The sequence below is a fragment of the Suncus etruscus genome, chromosome 1 (genome assembly GCF_024139225.1).
Source record: "Suncus etruscus isolate mSunEtr1 chromosome 1, mSunEtr1.pri.cur, whole genome shotgun sequence".
NCBI classification, from domain to species: Eukaryota; Metazoa; Chordata; class Mammalia; order Eulipotyphla; family Soricidae; genus Suncus; species Suncus etruscus.
Genome location: NC_064848.1, coordinates 181,280,836 through 181,306,788, shown reverse-complemented (window position 1 = coordinate 181,306,788; position 25,953 = coordinate 181,280,836). Strand labels below are relative to the sequence as shown.

The 25,953-nt window shown below is 36.2% G+C and overlaps 1 protein-coding gene and 1 non-coding gene across 3 annotated transcripts in view; one reads left to right on the top strand and one right to left on the bottom strand.

The window, feature by feature from the left end:
- CA10 (carbonic anhydrase 10) overlaps positions 1 to 25,953 on the bottom strand; it is a 550,141-nt gene that overhangs the window by 253,862 nt on the left and 270,326 nt on the right. The window lies entirely within an intron of this gene.
- Positions 13,185 to 13,317, top strand: LOC126031234 (small nucleolar RNA SNORA51). The gene has a single exon (XR_007503260.1). It is a non-coding gene; the product is annotated as a small nucleolar RNA SNORA51 (small nucleolar RNA).

Genomic DNA, 25,953 nt, shown 5'->3' with positions numbered 1-25,953 from the left:
ACATGGTCCCTCAAACCTGCCAGGAGTAATTTCTGATCACAGAGCCAGGAATAATTTCCGATCACAGAGCCAGGAATAATTTCTTATCGCAGAGCCAGCAGTAACCCATGAGTGCTGCCAGTTGTAACCCCAAAATCAAACAAAAGTCTAGTTTCTCATCACATATAACTGTCATTTTAAAATGTCTGTATTCAATATTTACTAGTGCTTAATTATTCCTATAATTGAATATAGCCACTCAATAAAACCATGTGTATGTTGGAACCATAAGGGAAAAATGCCCAAACTTTTATGTCAAACAATAATTTTGGGTAAAATATCCCTCTCTCCTTCCCTTCTTCCTTCCTTCCCTCTCTTTCTCCCTTCTCTTTTGCTCTCTTTCCTTTTTTTCTTCCTTCTCTCCCCCACCAACTTTATTTTTTATCCTCTAACTTTCTCCTTTATTTATTTAAAATGGACTCTAATGCCAGTTTCTCCTCTGCATACTTGATAAGTAAAATTGGTATTATTTAATGAGCAGCAAAATATCATTGGCATTTGCTAGTTGTCTCAAGAGCAGAGCTACAGGGATGATGAACCAGCATACCTACCCTTAAGGAAGTCACTATCTTCTGTAAGAAAATCTTGTATAGGTAATTAATAAAGACCACAAAAATGAAATATTGCCCCTAAAGAGAACATAAACAAAGGAAAGAAGAACTAATTCCAGTGTAGAGATTTAAAGAAGTATCTTATGCATTTCAGAAAAAGCACCACTATTGGAAGAGAAGAAACAGTTGATTGTTATTCTTGGATTTCCCAGTAGAACATCACACTTCATTTCTGGTTGCAATGAAAAAATCTTTCAAGAAGGCTAGAGGTCCTTCCAAAAAATGGCTATGAACCTTAATTTTTTTACTTTAATTACATGTGAAGTGGGAGTTCCCCCTACAAAGTGTATTAAACGCCTAAACATTTTCTTGTCTTTGATTTATATTGTTTGTTGTTAACTTGGGAAACAACAAATGATTCCAGAAAGCACTGCAAATCATTACTCCTTCTACATAATCAAGTACACTCTGCCAGACTCATGCCTAAATTACTTTACTTTAGTTTTCTTCATCTCTCCTTGTATGGCCTTCTGCCAAGTCAACATTGTTAAATTATCTCAGTTTATACCAAAATTTAATTTGTTCTTATAATTATTTTAAAAATTATGGTTATGAAACATAATTATAAAATTATTAACACTTATGGTTTTTTTTAACACTTATGGTTTTGACATACAAAGTTACTACACCCCACCACTATTAAAGTGGCCAAGACCCTCCAACACTGTCCTCATGTCATTTCTATTCCATTTCTTCAGCCTGCCACTCCCCTGCAGCCGCCTAGTCAATATATCTATATCTATATTTGTTTTTTGTTTTTGTTTTTTGCTTTTTTGGGCCACAACTGGTGATGCTCAGGGGTTACTTCTGGCTATGTGCTCAGAAATTGTTCCTGACTTTGGGGACCATATGGGATGCCGGGGTGGGGGGGAATCTAATAGTAGTCTGTCCTAGCTCAGTGTATGCAAGGCAAATGCCCTACCACTTACACCTCCACTTGGGCCCCCTAGTCAATATTTTAAATGCACAAATCTTCTAATTTTCCTTGCAAAGATATCTTAAATACTGAACACAGGAGAGTGTTTGTCTGTAACTGCTCATTCCAGGTTGAAAAAGCTAGTTTTTATATGTTCAGAATTTTTTTTTTGAGTTGATGAATATCATATCGGCAGTTTAAAATTCACAATGGTGGAAATATTTACTTTAGAAATTAGCAAAGTACAAAAATCAACGATCTAATTCTTACTGTTAGATTTTTTTGATTAGTGGTTGGTAATATTTGTGTCCTAGAATTTCTATTCTATACATTTCCTCCTAGTGAGGTAAGGATACACATGAGATGACTTTCAGTGAATTTTCACCTTACTCCATAAACTAGTGAAATGCTGGTGTCCTGAAAGGATAGAAAGATGGTACCAGCAATGGTGGTACAGTTAAATATCCACTGTCAAAAATGCAGTAAGCTGCCACAGAAGGTGAAGTATTGGGAGTGTTTTTATCTAAGAATAGCTACTTGACTCCCTATTATAGACTGTGGTTTGGGGCATGTTGCTTAAATCTTGGTACTTTATTTTTCTCTTCTAAAATTGAGAATCCTAATGCTTGTTTGTCAGAATTACAGTAAAGATTAAACAGGATTATTTAAAGACATTTGTAACTGTGCACAGAACAATTTAATTAGACAATAAATAACTCTGAAGACAGAGGAGGCTCAAATGCTGACACTACTACTTTTCAGTGTGTACTACTTTGTTAATGTTAGATAACTCCAATGAGGCTTTTGTCTCTTCATATAAAAATGTGGATTACTTCACAGGGTGCAGGTAATCTGGAAACTCACAAATAGCATTCCTCTTTTTTTCAGCATTGCTGAGGCTGGATACTAAGCTTCTCACATTTCCTTGGAGCTAGCATACAGAAAGGAATTAGGGTCTACCAGTAAAGGTAGAGGAATTGGAAATGGAAATGCAAGACAGAGACCAACTTAAAAAATGTCTTAACTTTTGGTTGTGGCTTTAGAAACAGTGGGATTTTCTGCAGGGGTGTGCCAGTATTCAGGTTACCTGGTGTGGGTGTTGGGAGAAGAGTTATGTCAGCCTCTGTTCCCACCCTTCTAATCCTTCTAGTGAATCCAGATCTCTTAGTTTCCATATTATTGTTTTGAGACTCATTTCTCAGATCCAGCTTACAGTTTGCTTCTAGTTCTTTCAAGTGTGTTGTAAGCTACGTTAAATAAATTACTGTCCATAATGACAAAAGAGGTATGCATTTGTGTTTTGCAACTAAACTAACAGATAAGCAGAGTTTGTGGGAACAATCTAAATGGTCTTGGCATGTACCAGTTTATTAATAATTGTGAATTCCATTTACTTTTTATACTCAACAAGCCTCCTTTATATATAGAAGAAAATGATCCAGCTTACCATGGTTTATAGTATGTTTATTTTAGAATCTATCTCTCTGTGTGTGGTTAAAGCACAGGAAATGCATTCATATCTGTTCTGTGTCCATTTTATACAAATTATTTTATACATACATTTTATATACTTTTATAAATAGTAAAAGATTGCTAAAATTGCTAAAGTGTAGCTTTGGCTTTCAGATCACTTGTACATAGTCATTGATGAATTTTGTACATAATTCCATTTTTCTAAAAATTCGGGTTTAAGATGGCATTGCTTAGAAAAGTTTTCCTTTGAATCTAGTAATCAGTTTAGTATTTATTTTTGATCATTCCTAATGGAGGTCTCTCTTCATTTCCAACCCAAATATTACCTTATTCACTGCATTTCTGAAAATGCTATCTAAGAAAGGTGGTAAAGTGTTATATATGAAGCCCTATCAGCAACAGTACTGTAGACCACAGGCAAAATTTTATAAATACACACACAGGCATATATATATAAAATAAATAAATAAATATATAAATATATAAATAAATATATATATAAATATATATAAATAAATATATAAATAAAAAAAATATATATAAAGCACATCTTGTAGAATAAGACTGGTGGGAGGCAAATGGGGATGGGAAACACTGTTGAAGTGGACACTTGTAAAGTGAGTGAAAAGGTGCTAAAACATGCGTGAAACTCAGTAATGAACATCTTTGTAATTTCATGGTGATGGTATAAAACAATAAAATTAAAAATTATTTTAAAATGCTATATCTAAGTTTCTTCTCTAGAGTAATCATTTAAAAAAATCAACTCCAAACTCAGCTCTTTCCTTTGCTCTTTGTACAAGTCTTTTCCAAAGTGTTTCCTAAGCTATGGTAATTGTTTCAGTGATTAAAATGTCAGGAGGTGGGCAGAGCATATTAGAATGACCTCTGGCCACATGAACCAAAGAAATCATATGAGCAGAGACTAGCCTTTTGAATATGACCTCATTATTAACGTGTTCTATTACATTAACCTTGTTCCAAACAAATGTAAAATATGCTGAAAACATTGATACTCAGCTCTTCCTAATTTTGTTTCTGGTACCTCAGGCAACATTTCCTTCTTAGAGCTAAAAACTACAAGGCCTGGAAAAATTGAAATAAGGCCTGAAAAAAAGTTAAAATGAAACCATAACATAAAACTTAATACAGGCTATTCTTAGGACTTAACTTGCCTTGTGCTCAGGAATTACTCATGGAAGATCTCAGGGACTGTATGTGGTGGTGGAGATAAAACATGTCAGCAACATGTAAACCAAGTACTTTAACCATTTTACTATCTCTCCAACCTCAATGGTTTTAATCTATACCTGGGTCTGTGCTTGTGGAAAGACAACAAATAAGCAATAGTATTATTATAAGTGCATGCAAGTCACCATGAGTAACTCAATACTTTCAACATTCTATATAAGTAAACAACAGATAGCTTTAATCCCAATAGCTCAATTTACTGTACTTCCTGTGCAAAGATTTTTATTTACATCTGTCTCTTTGCCATCATACAAACTGGAATTCTAGTTCTATTCATACACTTCAAGCTGTGTATCAGCCGAGCTTCCCAGCCTGTGCTTCATTGTTCTTTATTCTTTTAACATTTAAAAAATGATTTGCAGCCTCCATCATGTGAACTCATTGGTCCATTTCTAAGATTGTGGAGTGTATGCAGCCTCATATTCTTCAAAGACAGCTCAGTAGGAGCATACCAAATTAGATGCAAAAGTAGCATAGAAGCCAACTACGCTGAATGAAGAAAAATAGCGACACAGAATGCTCAACTAGCATCAAACAGCTTAGTATACCTTCAGATAATGACTTAATGACCCCATTGTGAGATATAACAATTTTTACAAATTTTCTTTTGCTGAAGATTTTTCTGTAATTGCACTAGCTATTTAGTTGTAACAAGCAATATAAATAAATTACTTTGTGCCTGCTAAGGGGAAGGCTTTTGGGTGGGTGGGAAACTGGGGATAATGATGGAGAAATGTATTGGTGGTGAGATTAGGGTAGGAACGCTGAATATCAGAAAACACTGTATTATGGATTATGTATTAAATAAAGTAATTTTAAAAAGAAAATTATTACAATAAAGTGCATTGAATGGATGAGTATGACTCCATGAGTCTTAATACATGTGTAGATTTATGTAACCATAACTAGAGTTAGAGTTCATAGCAATTCCTTTATCATCAACATTTACCTCATACGACCCCTTTAAACTCTTTGTCTTTTACTGCCTATTATATTGGAAAACCACTGATACCATCTCTGTAGCTTTGCTAATGCTGTATTATCCTATAGATGAAATTATACAACAAGTATAAGATAAATATCCTTTGTTTAATATAATTTCTTTTAATGCATCCATATTGTTTCATGTACTAATGGTACCTTCCTTTATATTGCAGAATAGTATAGCATTTGAATAGATTTAGCTCATTTGTCCTTTTATCTATTGTATAGTATCATTATATAGTTACTATGGATAATGCTCAGATAAGCAAGCATGTACAGTTTTGTATTGACAAATTCATGTGTACATAAAATTTTAGGTGTCTAGGATTTTTCAACTATCCTATATTATCTATTTGAGAAAAACATATATTATTAATTCCTTGATGGAGGAGTGTATCTTCTGCATTTCGGGATGTTTAGTGAGATCACTGGATCTACTCATTAGCTATTAGTAGTTTTCTTTTCCCACTAGGACAACCAAAATAGAAAACCAAAGTGTCTTCTATCTCCAAATACCCCTTGATGGGATAAAATCATTGTCTGTTGAGATTCAATGCTCTACAGTAAAAATAAATAAAGAAATAAAGAATGGCTTATTCATACGATTACTATAACCTATCCAGCTAACTTGTAAGGTGACAGTGCCAATTCGCACACCTTCAAGCAATATAGGAGAGAGTTCTAATTGTTCTGTGTTCTTGTCTGCACTTGGTATTTGTGGATTTCTAAAATCTTAGTCACTTAAACTACTGAACTGGGCATTTCCTTCATGTTAAAAATAAAGGATTCTACTACAATACTATGGCTAATGTAAATGTGGTGCAACAGTATTTTTGGTTTTGTGACCTTTGTCACTTGAGAACATTTCATTTCCTGCCTTGTAAAGTTCCACTTGACTATATGAAATCTATTGGTCAAAGTGTGTAAATAAGTCAGGTCATTTCATGGTGAACACACTGAAGAGCTGATGTACCATTTTATCTTCTATTCTCCAGGCTTTGGCAACTGGTTATGTTCCAGATGGTGGAGATTTCATCAGCCAATGTCCTTGACTGAGGAGGACACGAAAGAAGAGCATCAAATGAATAAAAGATATATGCAAGAAATAAACCTTTGTTGATTTATGCCACTGATACTTTGGGCTTATTTTCCACCTTATCATATATAGGCTGTCTTGACTAACACAAATTCCCATGTGATCAGCTCATTAGGAGCATTTATGATATAAATGTGTTTAATGCATTTAGCACAATTCTTGGTTCACAATAAGTACTCAGTAAATGGTTGCTATTATTATATTTACTTTCCTCTGACTATCCTATCTCAGGGGAATTTTTCTGTTTATATATACAGTCTTTATTCTCTATATTACATTGAGAACTATTTCAGCTTATTTTAGGTATTCTGACAACAGATTGGTCTTGAACAGACTGAATCAAGCAGATGCTCATTTGAATGGCCATTGGGTCTCAGTTCTGCTCCTACAGTTTGTTGGTGTAATGTCCAGAGTTCAAAGACATGGCTTAATAGATGCTAAAATGTGTTCTGCTTAAATGGCAACTAACAATATCAAGTCATTATCCTTCAGGTCACTTTATATTTTGAAGATCTTTTTGTTATTATCTAACCTTTTTAACACTGTCTACCTTCTTATTTCCCAAGAACATAAATTGTGGCAGAGAGGTATAAGAACCTATAGAATAGTTCCTAGAATTGAGAGTATATCACAAGCACCTGCATAAATTTAAAGTATCTTATTCTAAGACATAATCCTATTGGGATTCTAAAGCAATACTATTATGGAAAGGCATAGGACCATAATATTTAAAAAAGTGTTCGCTATACAATTCTGACAAATAGACAAGTTTGGTACTCACTACATTAAATACAGAAGGGCAAGAAATGTTTCTGAGAATCCTATTAAGAGACGACAAAAAAAAAAAAAAAAAAAAAAAAAAAAAAAAAAAAGGTGGGGCAGGCAAGCAGTGGTGCAGTGGTAGGGCATTTGTCTTGCTCAAGGCTGACCTAGGATGAACCTTGGTTTAATCCCTGGAGTCCCATATGGTCCCGCAAGCCAGGAGCAATTTCTGAGTGCAGAGCCAGGAGTAACCCCAGAGCATCACCAGGTGTGGCCCAAAGACCAGAAAAAAAGGAGCGGGGGACAAGAAAAGCCCCTGCAGTCATGCTAGCTGTGAGACAATGCCAACAATCTACAGTACTGACTTACAGTCTTGACCAAATTATAGTCTTCCATAGGATTTTTTTTTAATTGCTATTGCCTAATACAGAAATTGAGTTGTATCCTGCTTTAATTGACAGAGTTAGGTAGAGAATCTCATTCTTTGGGAACAGAATTTGCCAAATAAAAAGAACTTCTTCCCTTCTCCTCAGTCTCTCCATAGTATTGTTAAAATAAAAAATTAAATCACTTGAAGCTCAAGAAAATAAAATGGAAGAAACTTTAAGAATTTCTGAATAAAAAAGAACAATTAAGACAGGGAATAGAGACTAGTGAATAGAAAAATCTGAAGCTAACCAAAGACAGTCTCCCTGTAGAATCCTAAAAAATTCTAAAGCGCTATTAACATTTATAAGGGGACTGGAACAGAGTGAAATGAAACATGTTAAGGAATAAAATTAATTCACTGGTGGGTAGGACTTCTTGTGAGCTTTATTAACTGTGTTGTATACTTTTTTTTGGTAGTTTGATGTTTTGATACATGGAACCTTGCTTCTTCTACTGTTAGTCAGTTCATAGCTATTAAACTTGCCTCTGAGTTGCTATTCCAATGCAAGTGTCCAACTCTATTACCTCCTTTTTCGGTTGTGAATACTCAGGGGTCTAATCAATTCTCAGCACTCAGACTCAGGTACAGAAAGCTTGAATGTTCTACAGAAAGCTCTGTTTATTGCATATACAATAGGTTTCATTAGCAAAAAATGTAAATTAAAAAACCATTAAGATGATTATTTAAAAAGTGATTAGGTGTAAAAACATACCGAACAATAAGAATGTTAATAAAACCTTGTGAGGAATAATAGAGAAATTATAGTATAAACTCATACATGTGTGGAAAACTAACTTGTATTTCAAATTAGCTGTGATGAATGATTAATTCAGTTAAATTGAGTAACGTGCAAACATTAGACCTCCTTATGACAGAACAGACAATTTTGAGAAAGATTACAGACATATTTTTAAAAATACAACACTGATTACATAAGTAGGATAGTGCTTTTATAATCTTATGGTAAATAATGCTTTCCTAAGCAAGCCCAAACCCAGAAAAACTGTAGAGGGAACAATTTAAAGATTTTTTTATATCCTAAAAATAGAAGTTTTTGCACATCAGCAAAATAAGCCACAAATACATTTAAAAGACAAATGATGAAAGAGAAAAACTATATGTGACCCCTGCGGCAGAAAAAATGGTTAATATTCATAATGTATAGTAAACTGATAAAAATCAACATGGAAAAGACAGCCTATTAAACAAGGAAACAGTCAGGAATATAAATAGTCAATTCACAAAAAAATATAAAAGGTAGATAAAATATGAAATGGTGATGAACCTTGGCAGTAACCATTGTAATGCAAACAGTCAATAATGATCTAGCATTTTTCACATACCAGATTGGCAAAAATATTAAGACAAATAATTTTCAGAGGTTTCAAAGTAAAGGATGCAGGGAAAACAGTTTGCTAGAATTCCTGGAAGTGACAAATTTGTGATTATTGTTACACAGTAGTTCACTTCTAGGAATATATTGCATTGTACTGTTTCCTCAGGTTTATAAAATATATTGTATGCAACCGTAGAAATGTGCACAATGACTGAAAAGAAAGAATAGGTTAATGTGCCTGACTTTAAAATAGTTTTATCTTGGGCCAGAAAACAATACAGGTGTTAAGGTGCTTGCTTTGCATGCAGCTGACCAAAATTCTGTCTCTGGCACTACATATAATCCCCTGAACTCTGTAGCTACCCCTAAGCACAAAACTGGGAGTAGCCTCCAAGTACCTCATTAGTGGCTTAAACCCATCCTTTCTCAGTAATTAAATTGTATTGCAAAAATATTAAAATATGTACAATCTTGTCAGTGTGTATACATAATTTTATATAAGATATACTTGCCATTTTAAATTTTTTTAATTTTTGGAGTGACATTTGGTGGTGCTCAGAGCTTACTTATGCTTCTGTATTTGAGGATCACTCAGGGACAACATATGAAGTCAGGGGTTGAACCTGGGTCAGTCATGTGGAGACAAGAATTAAGAGCTTTACTCTTTCAATATCTCTATGGACTTAAAGATATATTTATAAATAAAAGACAAATGTGTATTTATACATGCACTTAAGTAAATTTATAAATATAAAAATACAAAGTTACTGATAGTAAAATATTCAGAAACTCAGAGTATTATGTTATCATGTACTTTTTCTTTTTCTTTTTTTAGCCAATCACTTAAGCCATAATACATCTTGGGAAGAAGGCAACCTAAGATCTTCCACTTGTGATTAGTTGTCAAAATTGTCTCGTTTGTTAAAATTAAAATAAAAACTTCAAGTATCATGAGTGGTAATTGAGAATCGTGTGTGTGTGTCTCTGTGTGTATGTATGTATGTATGTGAATGCATGTGTGTAGGTCCAGCTTCTGGATACAAAAAATTAAGGCAAATGGAACTGGCTTTCACAAGATGTCACTGGGGAAAAATGCATCCCACAGTGAATCTATGATGGTGACTATTGCTCTGATCATGTGACAGCAAGCTGGCTTCTGAGCTTGGTCTTCCAATAGGATTCACCCATCTCCACCCCTACCCCACCCCATTGTTTTTGGAATTAAGGTCACTTCAGAGCATGGCCATCTGTGCTTAACTTTCTGTTTCTACATAACCAACTTCCAGGGAATCTATAAGCTCAAGACAAATTATTATCAGTCTTTCCTTTCCAGGGAATCCACTGGGATTCAGGAAGATTTTTCTTTAAAAACTTCAGACTCATTATTGATTCTTCTTTCCCAGAACTGAGTAATAGTCTGGCATATCTCCTAGAAAAAAAAGAAGTTGTGCTCCCAATACATATAATTCTGGTAATATTTGTTTTCTTTCAGGTATTTTACTGATGGGATAAACTTTATTTACATAATACAGGTCTGAAGGACTTCAAGTCAAACTATAAATACTGTGTGAAAAGGTGGGTAGCAGAAAGAATAGAAAGCAAAGAAGTCCTGTAGTATTGACATGTTAATATTAATAGGTTAAACTTTTATTTGGGGAGGATCAATGACTCTGAAAATAGATATCCATATGTGTTACCTGTATGAAAGCCAACTTAAAACTAATCAAAAACATTTCTTTCTTTTCCCCCAGAGAATTCCTCCATCTTATCTTATTTCATTCAATTAAAATAAGTTATCATGTATGCATTCGGTCAACTCCATAGACTCACTCTGTTCTTGAAAGAGATGGATACCAAGCTGTGAAAAGTCATGGCTACATGATTCACACATGTGAAAACAGATTTCTGAAAACAGAAATCTTGGGAGAGGAGGGCAAGCTAAGTTACACCAGCTGCATCTATCACCCACAAGTGCCACTTAGCCAATGGCTCAGCTTCCCCATTTAACCACTAATCTCTGCAAATTGATCACAACTCCAGGTACGCTGGTACTTGAGCCGACATCTCCAGGACTTTTTGGGCACCCTTCCCATGCCTTCTTGTATTTACAGAAGCCGTGGTGGAAGTCAAAGTATGCTCCTAAAAGCCACAACATCAGCCACAGAACTTGGAATTCCTGAACAATGTGACAACTCCAGATATTTTTTAAAACTATCCTCCCAGCAATTTAGATATCAACATGTATTTAATGTCACTTAATATTCTGAAACAAAATGAATAACAGGAGATCAAATAGCAACAATGGCTTAGCAACCCTTCTGACAATGACTTAATGATCTCATTGCAAGATACATTAATTTTCACAAATATTCTTATTACCACATAGCTACAAATGAGAAATAGAAAATATTTTATTTTGTGCCTGACAAGAGGGAAGGCTTGGGACAGGATGGAAATCTGGGGATAATGGTGGAGGGAATTTTAAACTGGTAATAGGACTGGTCTTGGAACAAATGTATTTTGAGCAACTATGTAATACATGATATTTAAATAATATAATTTATAAAAATAAAGAAAAATAATTCTCTTGGACTGGAGAGATAGGGGTTAGAACACTTATCTTGCATGCAGCTGACTCCAGTTTGATCCCTGATCACTTCCAGGAGTAATCTCTGACCACAGAATTAGGAATAAGTCTTGAACATTTGGTTCCAACCCTCACCCACAAAGTCCCCTCTGGATCATGATTTTCTTTGAAATTCTAACACTGTCTGCTCCTCTTTACAGTTAAATCCCTAAAGTGTGCTCTATATAAGTCAGACTAGTAACATTTCCCACTTTCACTGCTCTTTTCATGGTCTCAAAGAGACTTAACATGGTTGATAAAATGGTTGGTTTCTGTCTTCACTGTACTTGACCCATGAGAAATCTTTCCATATTAGAATGCTTCTCCTGGCTTCTAGGACACCACATACTTCTGGTTTTCTGACTTCGTCACTGGTAGATACATTTAGTCTTTCTTGTCATTTTACCCATCAAAACTGATTCACTGAATTTAGTCATAAAGTCTTATCTCTAGTGTGATTTCATTAATATGCCTTTATATACGATCTATGTTCAATAAATTCCAGTACTTTTAACCTAATTGCTCCTGATTTTATATGTCATACTATCTACCCAATAACTTATATTTTGATGTTAAATATCTGTTCAACTGAACAAACCTAAAGTAGAATTTGATTTTTCTCTCCCAAACCTAATCTTACATTCTTCTTCAAAGTGACAAATGAGAAATAACCTCATATTTTCACTTATTTAGGTAAAATTCTTGGAGTAATCTTTGACCATTTTTTTTTCTCTTTTGTTAACCTACAAGCAAATCTAATTTCCTCTACCTTCAAAATATATCCAGACTATGAACATTTTCAGTAAACCTTTTTCTCCTTCCTTGGGTTAAGGAACCATCACCTTCCCTTGGATTATGGCAATGGCCTTTTCACTGGCTGCCCTGATTTGACATATGAATCCCTCCAGTAATTCTCAGTGCAGCATGATTTTATGAAAACAAATGCAGACTCACTTTATTCACAAATGCTACAGTCCTCCCTCATCTTTCCTTATAATGAATTCATTAGGCTTTACATGACATAGCCTCCGGGATTTCTTTGATCTCACTGCCCTTTACCTCTCCCTTCTCACCTCCATTCAGCACCCCAGCTTTCCTCCAGCTTTCCCTTATGCAAAGTAATGTCTCAGGACTTTTGCATATGCAGCTGTTTTCCTCCTCCTTGATCTCCTTTTACTCCCTACAATAACCTCTATGATGGTTTGCAAATTTAATCCTTTCAGGCCTCTGGCCTTCTATGTAATTCTTAGGAAGGCTTTGTAAGATTATTCTTTTTAAAGTAGCATTCTTCCTACTCTCCTGACATTTTCTATTTTCCTTTCCAGAATTTTCTTCTTCATAACAATCATTATCATCACACTAGTTTTCTGTGGGGGACAGCTATCACAAATGACTCAGATTTAGTAGTTTAAAACAGTAGAAATTTGGTGAGTTTCATGTCAGCGGTGAGCTTCATCCACAGGGATTGTTTAGTGCAATTACAGAAATAATTACACTGAGAACTATTATAACAAAATGTGACTGAATGAGGGAAGTAGAAAGCCTGACTAGAGTACAGGCCGGTGGGGAGGAAGGACACTTGGGATATTGGTCATGGGAATGTTGCACTGATGAAGGATTTTATATATATAAATAAAAAAAAAAATAAAAGAAAAGATAAGGCCTCCCAATTCTTACCACAGGCTGTGTTCTTTACACTGACTGTATAGAAAGAGGAGGAACAGTAAATGCACCCCATATACACCTCAACCTAGGCCCTTTGCCTGTTCTGTATTGTGAATTGGGGGACAAAAAAAAACAGTAGAAATTTGAGATGGTGCAGTGGGCCAATCTAGGACGGACCTTGGTTCCATCCCTGATGTCCCCTATGGTCCTCCAAGCCAGGAGCGATTTTTGAGAGCATAGCCAGGAGTAACCCCTGAGTGTCACCGGGTGTGGCCCAAAATTCAAAAAATGAACAAACAAACCCTCAAAACCAGGAGAAATTTATTGTTTCACTGTTCTGGGTGTCAGAATTGTGAAGTCAGGGTGTGGGCAAACTTGCTACCAGTAACTATAAGGTAGAATCTACCACATGCTCCTTTATCTGGTGGATTTGCCAGCACTACTGGATGTCCCATGGTTTTTAGAAATAATGTCACTTTAATCCCCTTCCTCCATCAGGACATTACCTTCCTTTTTGTGTATTTATGTCCTATGTTTTCACATGATTATCTTAGAAAGATATCAGCCATTAGATTTCAGATTCACCCTAATCTAACTGGCATCACTTCAACTATAATACATCTGCAAAAATGGTTTAAAAAACTATTTCCAAATTCAGATTAACAGGTTCAGGGGTTAAGATTTTCCTCATCTTTTATAAAGATAACTCACCCCATAGCACAATGATATATACATATTTGGCTTGTTGTCTTTCTCTTGTTGGCTTTATGTCTAACCCCTACTCATCTCCACCCCACTCTGTCAGTTGCATACTTATGGAACTGTTATTCTTTTGGGAAAAGTGGTACCTTGGTGGCAGGCAGCTCAAAAAACAAAACAAAACAAAACAAAACATGGTAAGTGACTGATATCTCCCTGCCAGTTCCCTGTGTTTAAGAAATTATGGTTCTCTACATTCACATTCTTGGATAACCTTTCCCTCACTTGATTTTTTACCCTTGGCTCTCATCATCTCTCTCAGTATTACTAATATCTATCTACTAAAGTGAATCTTTAGCTCTTTGGTTTCCCCAAGAAACCAAAGTATTGTACTCTTATCTCCCCCATCAAATAAACTTCTTTTTGCCTCTACAATATACTTTATTTTTCTATTAAAAACTTAGGAATTTTCCTGGAGTCAGTTAAGTTTTCTTTTGCACACCTAGCAGCCATTTTTTTTTATATTCAACCCAGGTATACTAGTTTCTCTATCAGAAAATTTAACAATTTAGTACAGAAATAAGTGCTTCTGTTATAATGACCACTCTGACATTTTTATTGGATGGAAGAGGTCCAGAGGGATCATTCTAAGGGTTAGAATAAATACCTTGCATGCAGAAATTTAGTCCCCAACCCCATATGTTCCCAGTGTTTGGTCCACTGCACCATATGTTCCCCGTAGCACAAGAAACAACTTGCTTGAACGTGATTTCCCCTTTTGATCTTGCTGTTTTCAGAATTCTGTCTCTATCTGTGGGATTTGTCATTGTGACTAGGATGTGTCTTGGGGTGGTTTTTCTGGGGTCTCTTTTGGTGATATGGAGATTCCTCCAAAAACTGGAAATCGAGCTCCCATATGATCCAGCTATACCACTCCTAGGAATATACCCTAGGAACACAAAAATACAATACAAAAACCCCTTCCTTACACCTATATTCATTGCAGCACTATTTACCATAGCAAGACTCTGGAAACAACCAAGATGCCCTTCAACAGACGAATGGCTAAAGAAATTGTGGTACATATACACAATGGAATATTATGCAGCTGTCAGGAGAGATGAAGTCATGAAATTTTCTTATACATGGATGTACACGGAATCTATTATGCTGAGTGAAATAAGTCAGAGAGAGAGAGAAAAGCGCAGAATGGTCTCACTCATCTATGGGTTTTAAGAAAAATGAAAGACACCCTTGTAATAATAATTTTCAGACACAAAAGAGAAAAGAGCTGGAAGTTCCAGCTCACCTCAGGAAGCTCACCACAAAGAGTGATGAGTTTAGTTAGAGAAATAACTACATTTTGAACTTTCCTAATATTGAGAATGTATGAGGAAAATGGAGAGCCTGTTTAGAGCACAGGCGGGGGTCGGGTGGGGAGGAGGGAGACTTGGGACATTGGTGATGGGAATGTTGCACTGGTGATGGGTGGTGTTCTTTACATGACTGAAACCCAAACACAATCATGTATGTAATCAAGGTGTTTAAATAAATTAAAAAAATATATATCTACTGGAAAAAAAAAAGAAAACACCTGTTTAATGTTATGCTATTATATAACTTGTAGAAGCTTGTTTTTGTTTGTTTTTAATTTATGGGTATAAGGCTCCCAATAAAAAAAAAAAAAAGAAACAACTGATGACCTCAGAATTGGAGTAGCTCCCAGCACTGCTTGGTGTGGCCCAACCTCCTCTGTTTTCTTCTTACCCAATATACAAAAATCAGGGAGGGGGCAATATACTATCACTTTTTCATTTTCTTCTCTGAAATTCCACCCCCAAATCTACCCAGTTCAGGCACTGTAATAGCTGCGTGTAGACATCTGTGGACAGAATAAAGGAAGTAGGTAGACTTGCATTCTTTGACTTTGAAGTGATAGAGCAACTCTATTTGCCTTACGCAATAAGAAAGGTGGGAGAGAGGAGGCCTTAAAGGATCTTTTAAAAAGTCACTAAGTGCATTCCAAAGTCTTGGGCAGAGAGTGCAGTGAAAGTAGCACAGAACCTCAAACTAGACCATTCAGGAGGTAAAAAGGGAGTGGAGGTTGCCTTTCCAAAATGCCTGTTCTGTAAGTAGAGCTCGTGGGGTGTGGGGAGAAGGTGGGATCCCATTCCCGTTTCCAACACCCAGACAAAGTATCCTGCATTATCTCTGGAGACCCATGCCTTAGAATCATTTCCAGGGTATTTTGGGCATTGTGGGCAAATTTGGCAGGGCAGTCTTAGACAGATGAGCCTGAGAAGCTATAACAACAGCAGTGGCCAACTAAGAAAACTTCCTGGAGTAACAGTTTCCTCCCCCAGCCTAACTACAATTGATCTTTCTCATTTTCAGGCAGTGTTCCACCAAGTCTTAGATCACTTAAGTGCTTTATAAAAGTTTGATTCCTAGGTGCCACCTAAAATGCTCCTAAATTAGATCCTTGAGATAGATGCCTAGTATCTGCATTGTCATTAAGCTCTCAGAAGAATCTGTCACATATCCTAAAGTCTAAAGGTTCTATTTTAAAGGATCCTATCACTAACCCCACTGAATTGTGCTCTCTTGGTCAACTTTATTCTTGATAGAGCTGATGTGACAAAGAAGCGGGGAAAAAAAGCGGGGGCAGGGAAGTAAACCAAGTTAATTTTATTTTTTTTTCTCACAAATATTCTATATCTCTAAATAGAACTATTCTAAGTGGATCCGGTCTTATTTGGTTCACCAGGAAAGAAGCTTATGGGCTGTAAAATGTGATTCCACAGGCCTAGGAAACAGCAGAAATGAACAGCAGTTTTACAAGAGCTGGTAGTATTTAAAGCCAGAGATTAATAAGGTTCTTGAGAGGAGGAGAAATTCAGGTCAAGTCATTCTGTGGAAGTCCATGGAATTAAGTATAAATTTCTAATGGAATATGGCATTATAGACACAAAATATAGAAACAAAAACACTGAAATAAAACATGACAATATTTCAGTGGATTTTTCCAGTTGTTCCAGGCTAGAAAATTTGGGCAAATTCTTTATCTTAGTCTCAATATCCTCATCTTTATAAATAAAGCAATATCAATGTCTGGGGGTCTTATGTGACAATTAAATGACTTAAAGTGAATGAGAGTAACTCAGGGACTCTTCACACCTTGGAGACTTTCCAACTAAAACTCAAAGGACTTTTTCTTTGTCTTGAGTGAGATATATTCAGAAGAAGGCATTGATTTAAAAAAAAAGGGAAGGAATAACAAAAGAATATAAGGATAACAGAAGAGAGAAGCAAAAATGAAAAGGAAATGGAAAAAGAAAATCTGCTCAAAGAAGATAAAATTAGCTTGGTTCATGTTGGGCAGAAATAAACTACCAGTAAATAAAATGCTTCACCAAGAACTTCAATTAAAACCTATAAGGGGTACTGTTGATTGCTAAAATAACTAGACAGTAGAATAAGAACTATTTTCTATAGCCCAGAGTGAAATAATATAAAGGTAAACATTGGAAAGCTTTGAAAGCATCCTAAATTGTTTTTTCTTCTTTCAAATGTCAAAATACCTGTCTCAATAGGTATTTTTAAATTGCATTGCTTTTTCAAAATCCTTCTATCCCTAGTGTTTCACTTAGCCCAGAAAGAAATAACTTAGCTGGAAACAGTACAATCTGGGTTGGTTGTGGTAATAGGGGGGAGTTTAAATTTCAATTTGACCATCTTCTAGATCTTGGTAGATATTCTATTTTACCACACTGAGTTTTGTGGGCTCTGGGGAGAAAAAGAATTTTGATGTTTTAGACTGTTTCCATTATCTACTGCTATGTAACAAATCATCTTAAAACACAATGGCTTAAAGGAACAATTTATTATTTTCACTCACAATTGTGTAGATTGACTCTCCCTGGGGTCTTACTAGGTACCAGCCTAGTATGACAGTCCCAGAGCTGGATGTTAGGATGAACTGAATATTACTTCCAATCCTGGCAGATGATATTAGAAGTTGGCTGGGAACTCAGCTGGGGCTGAAAACTAAAACACCTGATGGCTATGACGTCATGGGAATGGCTGCTGGATTCACATTGAGCAACTCAAGAATGACCCTTTTGGGCTGGAGCGGTGGCACAGAGGTAGGGCTTCTGCCTTTGCAAGCAGCTAACCTAGAACGGACCTAGGTTCGATCTTCTGGCGCCCCATATGGCCCCCCAAGCTAGGAGCGATTTTTGAGTGCATAGCAGGAGTAACCCCTGAGTGTCACTGGGTGTGCTCCCCCCCCCCAAAAAAAAAGAGTGACCCTTTTGAAAAGGATCCTTTGGAGACTGCAAGGCTGTAGGTGATTCACCCTTTGAGTTAGAGAATGTCAATCGCACCCTATTCTATTGGTCAAACAGGGACAACCAAGAATGTAAGTGACCTGGTACCTGGGTCCTGAAGGGAGAGACTCCACAAAAGCATGGCTCTTTGGAAGACCACATACACAAAGTAATTGCTGTACCTATTTACTTTTTAATGAAATTTGCCTTCTCATAGCAGCCTTGCTATTTTTATGAAATCAATAGCTGGAGTCACTAGACATTTAACTACAAATTCCAATAGAAAACTTTCACCTGTATATATTTATATTTATGTACATTAAGTATATACATAAGTATATACATATATATACATATATATGTATATACATAAGTATATACACATAAGTATATACACATGTTTATATATACATTCATGTATATATACATATATAAAGAGAGAAAGAGAGAGATAAGAACAAAATTTCTATCAATAGTAACAAAAATCATGACACAAAACTACTAACTCTGGATTCTGGGAATGATCTTTACCAAAGAGGGGTTCACTAGACACATCCATCTGTTGAGAATTTATGATTCCAAAACTTAGATATAAAAGGAACTGGAATCCCCCAGCTGCTAAACAGTCTTTTGGGAGTACACTGATTTAGATGAGTCATTGGAGTATCTTGGGCAAATCACTTCCTTCAATTTCTTCATATGTAAAGTAAGAGGGAACAAAAGTAGATGATTTTAGAATAAAATCTCTTCCATTTTAATGTGCCAATAGCTATGGATCTCACAGAATGTTAACTGAATAAAATAGAATATTTTAGTCAATCAGTGGTTGTAATGCATTTAAAAACTATCCATCACTTATTAGTCCATTGGTTCATTAATGAGAATAGAGTGTCAGAGTAAATAGAACTCCATTTCTATTCCAATGCAGAACAGAGTAAAGATCACTGAGTCAGTATGCTAGATTGCAGTCAATATTTATGAAGTTCAATTGTGATACCTGCTCCCATTTCCTCAACCTCTGATGCTTATTCTTCTCATTAAAAATATTTACAAATCCTTGGGGCCTGAGAGATAGAATGGAGGTAGGGTGTTTGCCTTGCATACAGAAGGACAGTGATTCGAATACAGCATCCCATATGGTCCCCCAAGCCTGCCAGGAGCGATTTCTGAGCCCAGAGCCAGGAATAACCCCTGAGCGCTGCCGGGTGTGACGCACCTCCCCTTACAAAACCCATAGTTTTGTTGGGAAAACTTTTGAATCTTACCTTAAGTCTTACAACTGGGTAATTTGGTTGTATTTGGTTTCTATCTTTTAATCAAGGCCTTAACTAACTTGAATAGCTTAATGCATATGGTGTGCTTGCAACTTTTAGTTACAACAAATCAACTTTGTAATCAGGGTCTGAATAATGCATATAAATAATAATAGAGAAATGATAGTTTCTATTTGAAAATGTAGTACCAATTCACATTTCAAAACCATTAAAAATCCTTATTGGGCTACTAACATTTATATGGCACTGTGCTAGGTTCCATCAAAGACAATATTCATTGTCAGTCTCTGAACCCAAAGCTTCATCTAACCTTTTTATACAATGATTGTTGAAGTTGTAGAGGGTGGATGTGGATATTTGTGTTAGTAGTACAGATCAAATTCCTTGCTAAGGAGAAAGGAGAAAGATTGCTCCTGCTCATGTAAAGCAAATGGCTCAAAAAGAGGCAAATAAAGCACTCAGGCAAGACCATTTCTCTTCCTTTCCAGGTTCTCATAAATAGGTCAAGAACAACTCAGGAAAGAAGTCTTGTAAAAATAAAACTATTCCTGTAAAGTTCTGTCAGTGCCTTGTATATTTTGGAGATTAGCCCCTTATCTGATGGGTATTGGGTGAATAGTTTCTCCCACTCAGTGGGTGGCTCTTGTATCCTGGGCACTATTTCCTTTGAGGTGCAGAAGCTTCTCAGCTTAATATATTCCCATCTGTTAATCTCTGCTTTCACTTGCTTGGAGAGTGCAGTTTCCTCCTTGAAGATGCCTGTAATGTCCTGTAGTGTTTTGCCTATGTGCTGTTCTATATATCTTATGGTTTTGGGGCTGATATCGAGGTCTTTAATCCATTTGGATTTTACCTTTGTACATGATGTTAGCTGGGGGTCTAAGTTTAATTTTTTGCAAGTGGCTATCCAATTGTGCCAACACCACTTGTTGAAGAGGCTTTCCCTGCTCCATTTAGGATTTCCTGCACATCTAACCCCATCAAAAAATGGGGAGAAGAAATGAACAGACACTTTGACAAAGAAGAAATACGCATGGCCAAAAGACACATGAAAAAATGTTCCACATCACTAATCATCAGGGAGATGCAAATCAAAACAACGATGAGATACCACCTCACACCCCAGAGAATGGCACACATCACAAAGAATGAGAATAAACAGTGTTGGCGGGGATGTGGAGAGAAAGGAACTCTTATCCACTGCTGGTGGGAATGCTGTCTAGTTCAACCTTTATGGAAAGCGATATGGAGATTCCTCCAAAAACTGGAAATCGAGCTCCCATACGATCCAGCTATACCACTCCTAGGAATATACCCTAGGAACACAAAAATACAATACAAAAACCCCTTCCTTACACCTATATTCATTGCAGCTCTATTTACCATAGCAAGACTCTGGAAACAACCAAGATGCCCTTCAACAGATGAATGGCTAAAGAAACTGTGGTACATATACACAATGGAATATTATGCAGCTGTCAGGAGAGATGAAGTCATGAAATTTTCCTATACATGGATGTACATGGAATCTATTATGCTGAGTGAAATAAGTCAGAGAGAGAGAGAAAAACGCAGAATGGTCTCACTCATCTATGGGTTTTAAGAAAAATGAAAGACACCCTTGTAATAATAATTTTCAGACACAAAAGAGAAAAGAGCTGGAAGTTCCAGCTCACCTCAGGAAGCTCACCACAAAGAGTGATGAGTTTAGTTAGAGAAATAACTACATTTTGAACTGTCCTAATATTGAGAATGTATGAGGGAAATGTAGAGCCTGTTTAGGGTACAGGCGGGGGTTGGGTGGGGAGGAGGGTGATTTGGGACTTGGGTGATGGGAATGTTGCACTGGTGATGGGTGGTGTTCCTTTTATGACTGAAACCCAAACACAATCATGTATGTAATCAAGGTGTTTAAATAAAAAAAAATAAAAAAAAATAAAACTATTCCAAATGACAAAGATTTAAACAGTAATAGGGACCAATAAGGAAACCAATGATATTTTGGGGTTATGGAAATAAAAGGCAAATTCCATTAGCACAACATTGTCACTCACAAAAAGACTGAGGTGGTGTGAAGAGAAGGGTGACGGGACAGGGCTAGATAAATTCTACAACTCATTTAAAAATTTACAAAAGGAGGGGCCAGAGCGATAGCACAGTGGTAAGGCATTTATTTATTTGCCTTGCATGTGGCCAATACTGGACAGACCCAGGTTTGAATCCCTGCATCTCATATGGTTCCTTGAGCCTGCCAGGAGTAACCCCTGAGCACCAATGGGTGTGACCTCCCAAAACAAACAAACAAACAAACAAACAAATAGAAAAGAATTCACAAAAGGAGAGGTTAAATAGTAATAAAAATTCACAGAAAAGTTGCTATGGGGTAGAACATATCACAGTTTTAAGGAATGATAAATGATCCCTTAAAGTAGAGAGGTGATGATTACAAGCAACTTGATCATTCATATATATACATATATGTAATTTTTACTTATTTCTATATTTTCTAAATTATTCCTTACAATTGACAGACAAATAATAGTAGAACAAGGAATTGATAAAAATTTTTTTGTAGTTCAAAGTATTTCTTTTTTTTTTTTTGGGTTTTGGGCCACACCCGGTGATGCTCAGGAGTTACTCCTGGCTATGCACTCAGAAGTCGCTCCTGGCTTGGGGGACCATTTGAGATGTTGGGGAAATCGAACTACGGTCTGTCCTAGGCTAGTGCTGGCAAGGCAGACACCTTACCTCTAGCGCCACTGCACCGGCCCCAGTTCAAAGTTTTTCATACAAAGACTTCAAATTCATTGAGTTGACTTCTTATGTGTCCTACCTTACAACCCATTAAACACCACAAGGTAAATATAACAATACTGAAGTATCACCAGCAAAGTACCTTTTGTTGACAGAGAAGATTATTCAGAATTTCTAAAAATACATAAAGTGGTTGGTAACATACCATTGATTAAGACTCTCAATAGGGGGCCAGAGAAATAGCATGAAGGTAAGGCATTTGCCTTGTATGCAGAAGGACAGTGGTTCGAATCCCAGCATCCCATATGGTTCACTGAGCCTGCCAGGAGCGATTTCTGAGTGTAGAGCCAGGAGTAACCCCTGAGTGCTGCCGGATGTGACCCAAAGACAAAAAAAAAAAAATCTCAACAAGTTAAATGAGCCTTACTAAAACTGGGAGGGGAGAGCAAGATGCACTACGGCTGGGGATACACTCAACCTGATTTTGATTTGTAGCATCACATGGTCTCCTAAACACCTCTGAGTATGCACTTGAAGAGAGCCAACACTGTCACCATCATGGTTCTGGTATCTCCATCATCCAGAGGCCCTTGCATTGATCCCATTGATGGAGAATTGATGGTTTCTTGAGCACCACTTGGATCCCATTCCTACACCCACAACAACAAAAATGTGGAAAAAGGGAATCAAGAGAATGTTTGCCAATAAAATACCAGAGTGACTTTTAGAGTAAGGTACAGAATGAGAACTACTTAGATAAAAGACTGTGAAAGAGCAATACCACTCAAAGGGTTGATGTCTCATTTGTCTCTGTTAGGGATGAGTGGCCAAGTGAGAGTATAGGAAGTATGGCATGTGATAAACCATGTTCAGTTCCTGGTCCCACATTCTTACCTGAATATCACCAAGTGCAACCATGGAGGTGTTTGAACCACTTGGCATGGCTCTGGGTAAACCCCAACGGTGCAAAGCCTAAAAAGCTTTGTATCCTCAGGTGTCCACATTGTATTGCCTGCCAAGTTGACTGCGAGTTACTGGCAAGGTCCCTGAGTTTTCTGAGCACTGATTTGGAAGAAGGGCCTTCCTCCAAAATAATAGTTTCCTGAACAGGAATAGATGGTCTATGAATGCCTTCCAGCTTAGAGCTAGGATTCCCAAAGCAGCTGCACTGTGATCTCAGGTTACTTTGGTTACTACAATGAGCCACTTAGGGTTAAATACCCCCTCCAAAGTCCCTAAAAAGAAGATGTGCATCTCAAATTCCCTTCACTGAAAAAGAATGAAGGATTCTGTTATCAGAATTCAGACCAATTTTTGGAGAAATGATTTTTGCACGTGAGGAAGATGCCAAAGTCCAGGTACTAACTCATTTATTCAGTTCCCAATTTGTAAATGTGAACAAGTAACCTAATCACTAATACTGAATGAAAAATTAATAGTCTGAAAGTGATTCATAGGATGATTAAACAGACAAATCCCCTAATGAAAAGTGTTGATATAAAAAAAGAAAATAAAACTACAGAGAAAGCAAAATTAGCATCTTCAAGGATAATTTTGTGTTTCTTGCTAGTTTACCAAGAAAAGATGAATCAGAATTCTTGAAAATTAATACTATCATTATAGAAATAAAATTTATGACCAGTTCTCAGCTCTAGAAAATATGTCAAATAACTTTTTGAAAAATAGAGTAATAGGTCAAATAAATGTACTTATTAAGGAAGAAAAAAGATAGTGTGGCAGGCAGAATAATGGCCTTCCCAAAGAAGTCATGTTCACTTTCATGAAACACCATAAAAATGTGAATGGTGACTAGTCCTGCCTACAATTAGAGGGGGAGATAAGGGAGGCATTAAGACCAAACAGGGGCAAGACTACTAAGTAGTGGGTTGGATACAGAGGGGACCACATATTCTAGCCGCCCTGGAGGTGAGGGAAGAGGAAATGGGAGGTAGGACAAAAACGGAGGTGTAGGGAGGACAAATTGGTGATGGGAATCCCCCCTGATTTTATGTAAATATGTACCTAAAATGTTATTGTCAACAATATGTAAGACACTATGATCAAAATAAAAATTATATATATTAAAAAAAATGTGAATGGTGAAAGGGCTTTATTAGATAATGATTAAGTTCAAGACCTTTACACAGAGATGATATCCTGGATTATTCAGGGGATTCAGTATGATGACAAGGTCTCTTATAAGTGAAAGAGGGAGGTAGGAGAGTGCAGATCAATGAGAGGTTTTAAGAAATAGAATTAAAAGTGACTTCTAGAACTGGAGAAGATAAAAGAATGGTTTGACTCCAGAGACTGCAAACATCTTGACAAAGGCTCAGAGAAGTTTATTTCAGTCTTCAAATATCTAGAATGATTTCTTTATGAGAAATTATAAGAAAAAAACTGAGATTGCGTTGGGTTCAGCTGACCTGAGTTTGATCCTGGCACCCTAGTTGGTCCCCAGATACCTAATTTTTAATTCTTTGCTTTTAATATTGAATGCTTGAGGACGTGAACCTGAGCACCTCTATCTATTAGAACAAAAACATTTCAAAGATAAACTATCATACTCTATTTCAGCAAAATATGACAGAGAAACAAATATATAGCATATCATTAAATATGAACAATAATATCAGTAAAATTTATAGTTAATATAAATTAGTAAAATTTATAGCTACATGCTATATTTTATAGTTATAATAAATTTATACTAATACTAATTAGTTTTTGAAAATATGGCAATAAAATCAATGAAATTATGTAGGTATTTATAAAACAAAATAATAAAGTAAAAATGTCAACAATCTGGAAACAAAATTTAAGATTATTTAATAGTAGACAGGAGGAGATTGTAAGGAAGAAATAAAGCAAGATATAAAATACCTGAATATTAATCATTATTTTTCTTAAGTAATCTGGGTGTAGGCATTGTTACCTTATAGAGTAAAGAAAATGATTTCTGGGGCCGGGCGGTGGCGCTAAAGGTAAGGTGCCCGCCTTGCCTGTGCTAGCCTTGGACGGACCGCGGTTCGATCCCCCGGTGTCCCATATGGTCCCCCAAGCCAGGAGCAACTTCTGAGCACATGTCCAGGAGTAACCCCTGAGCGTTACCGGGTGTGGCCCAAAAACCAAAAAAAAAAAAGAAAAGAAAAGAAAATGATTTCTATTTATTAAAAGTTTAAGGCTGATCATAGAAGAACAAAATAATCTAAAGTAGAACTTTGAAATTAGATAACAAATGTAAAGAAAAAGAATAAAAAAAAACAAGAAAATGTATACAAAATATTAAATAAGAAACACACCAGACATTATAATATATGACTACTGGTTAATTATTTTAACTCAGAGGACTCTCAATTTGGAGTAAAGAAATAAAATAATCCCATGCATTTGTTTAAAGAAAAGTACTCAAAATAAAATCATTTAAAGAAATAAAAGCTTATGGAATGGGCAAAACTTTTATTTATTTGTTTATTCATTAATTCATTTATTTCTTGGTACACACAGTGGAACTCAGGCATTACTCCTGGCTCTGCGCTCAGAAATCATTCCTAGTAGAAATCTCAGAGAACCAGATGGGATGCTGGGGATCAAACTGGGTTGGCTACATGCAAAGCAAATGTCCTGCCCAATGTGCTATCACTTTGGTGCCAGAATGAGCAAAGCTTTATCAGACCAATATGAGTATAACTAACATTTGGGAATTACT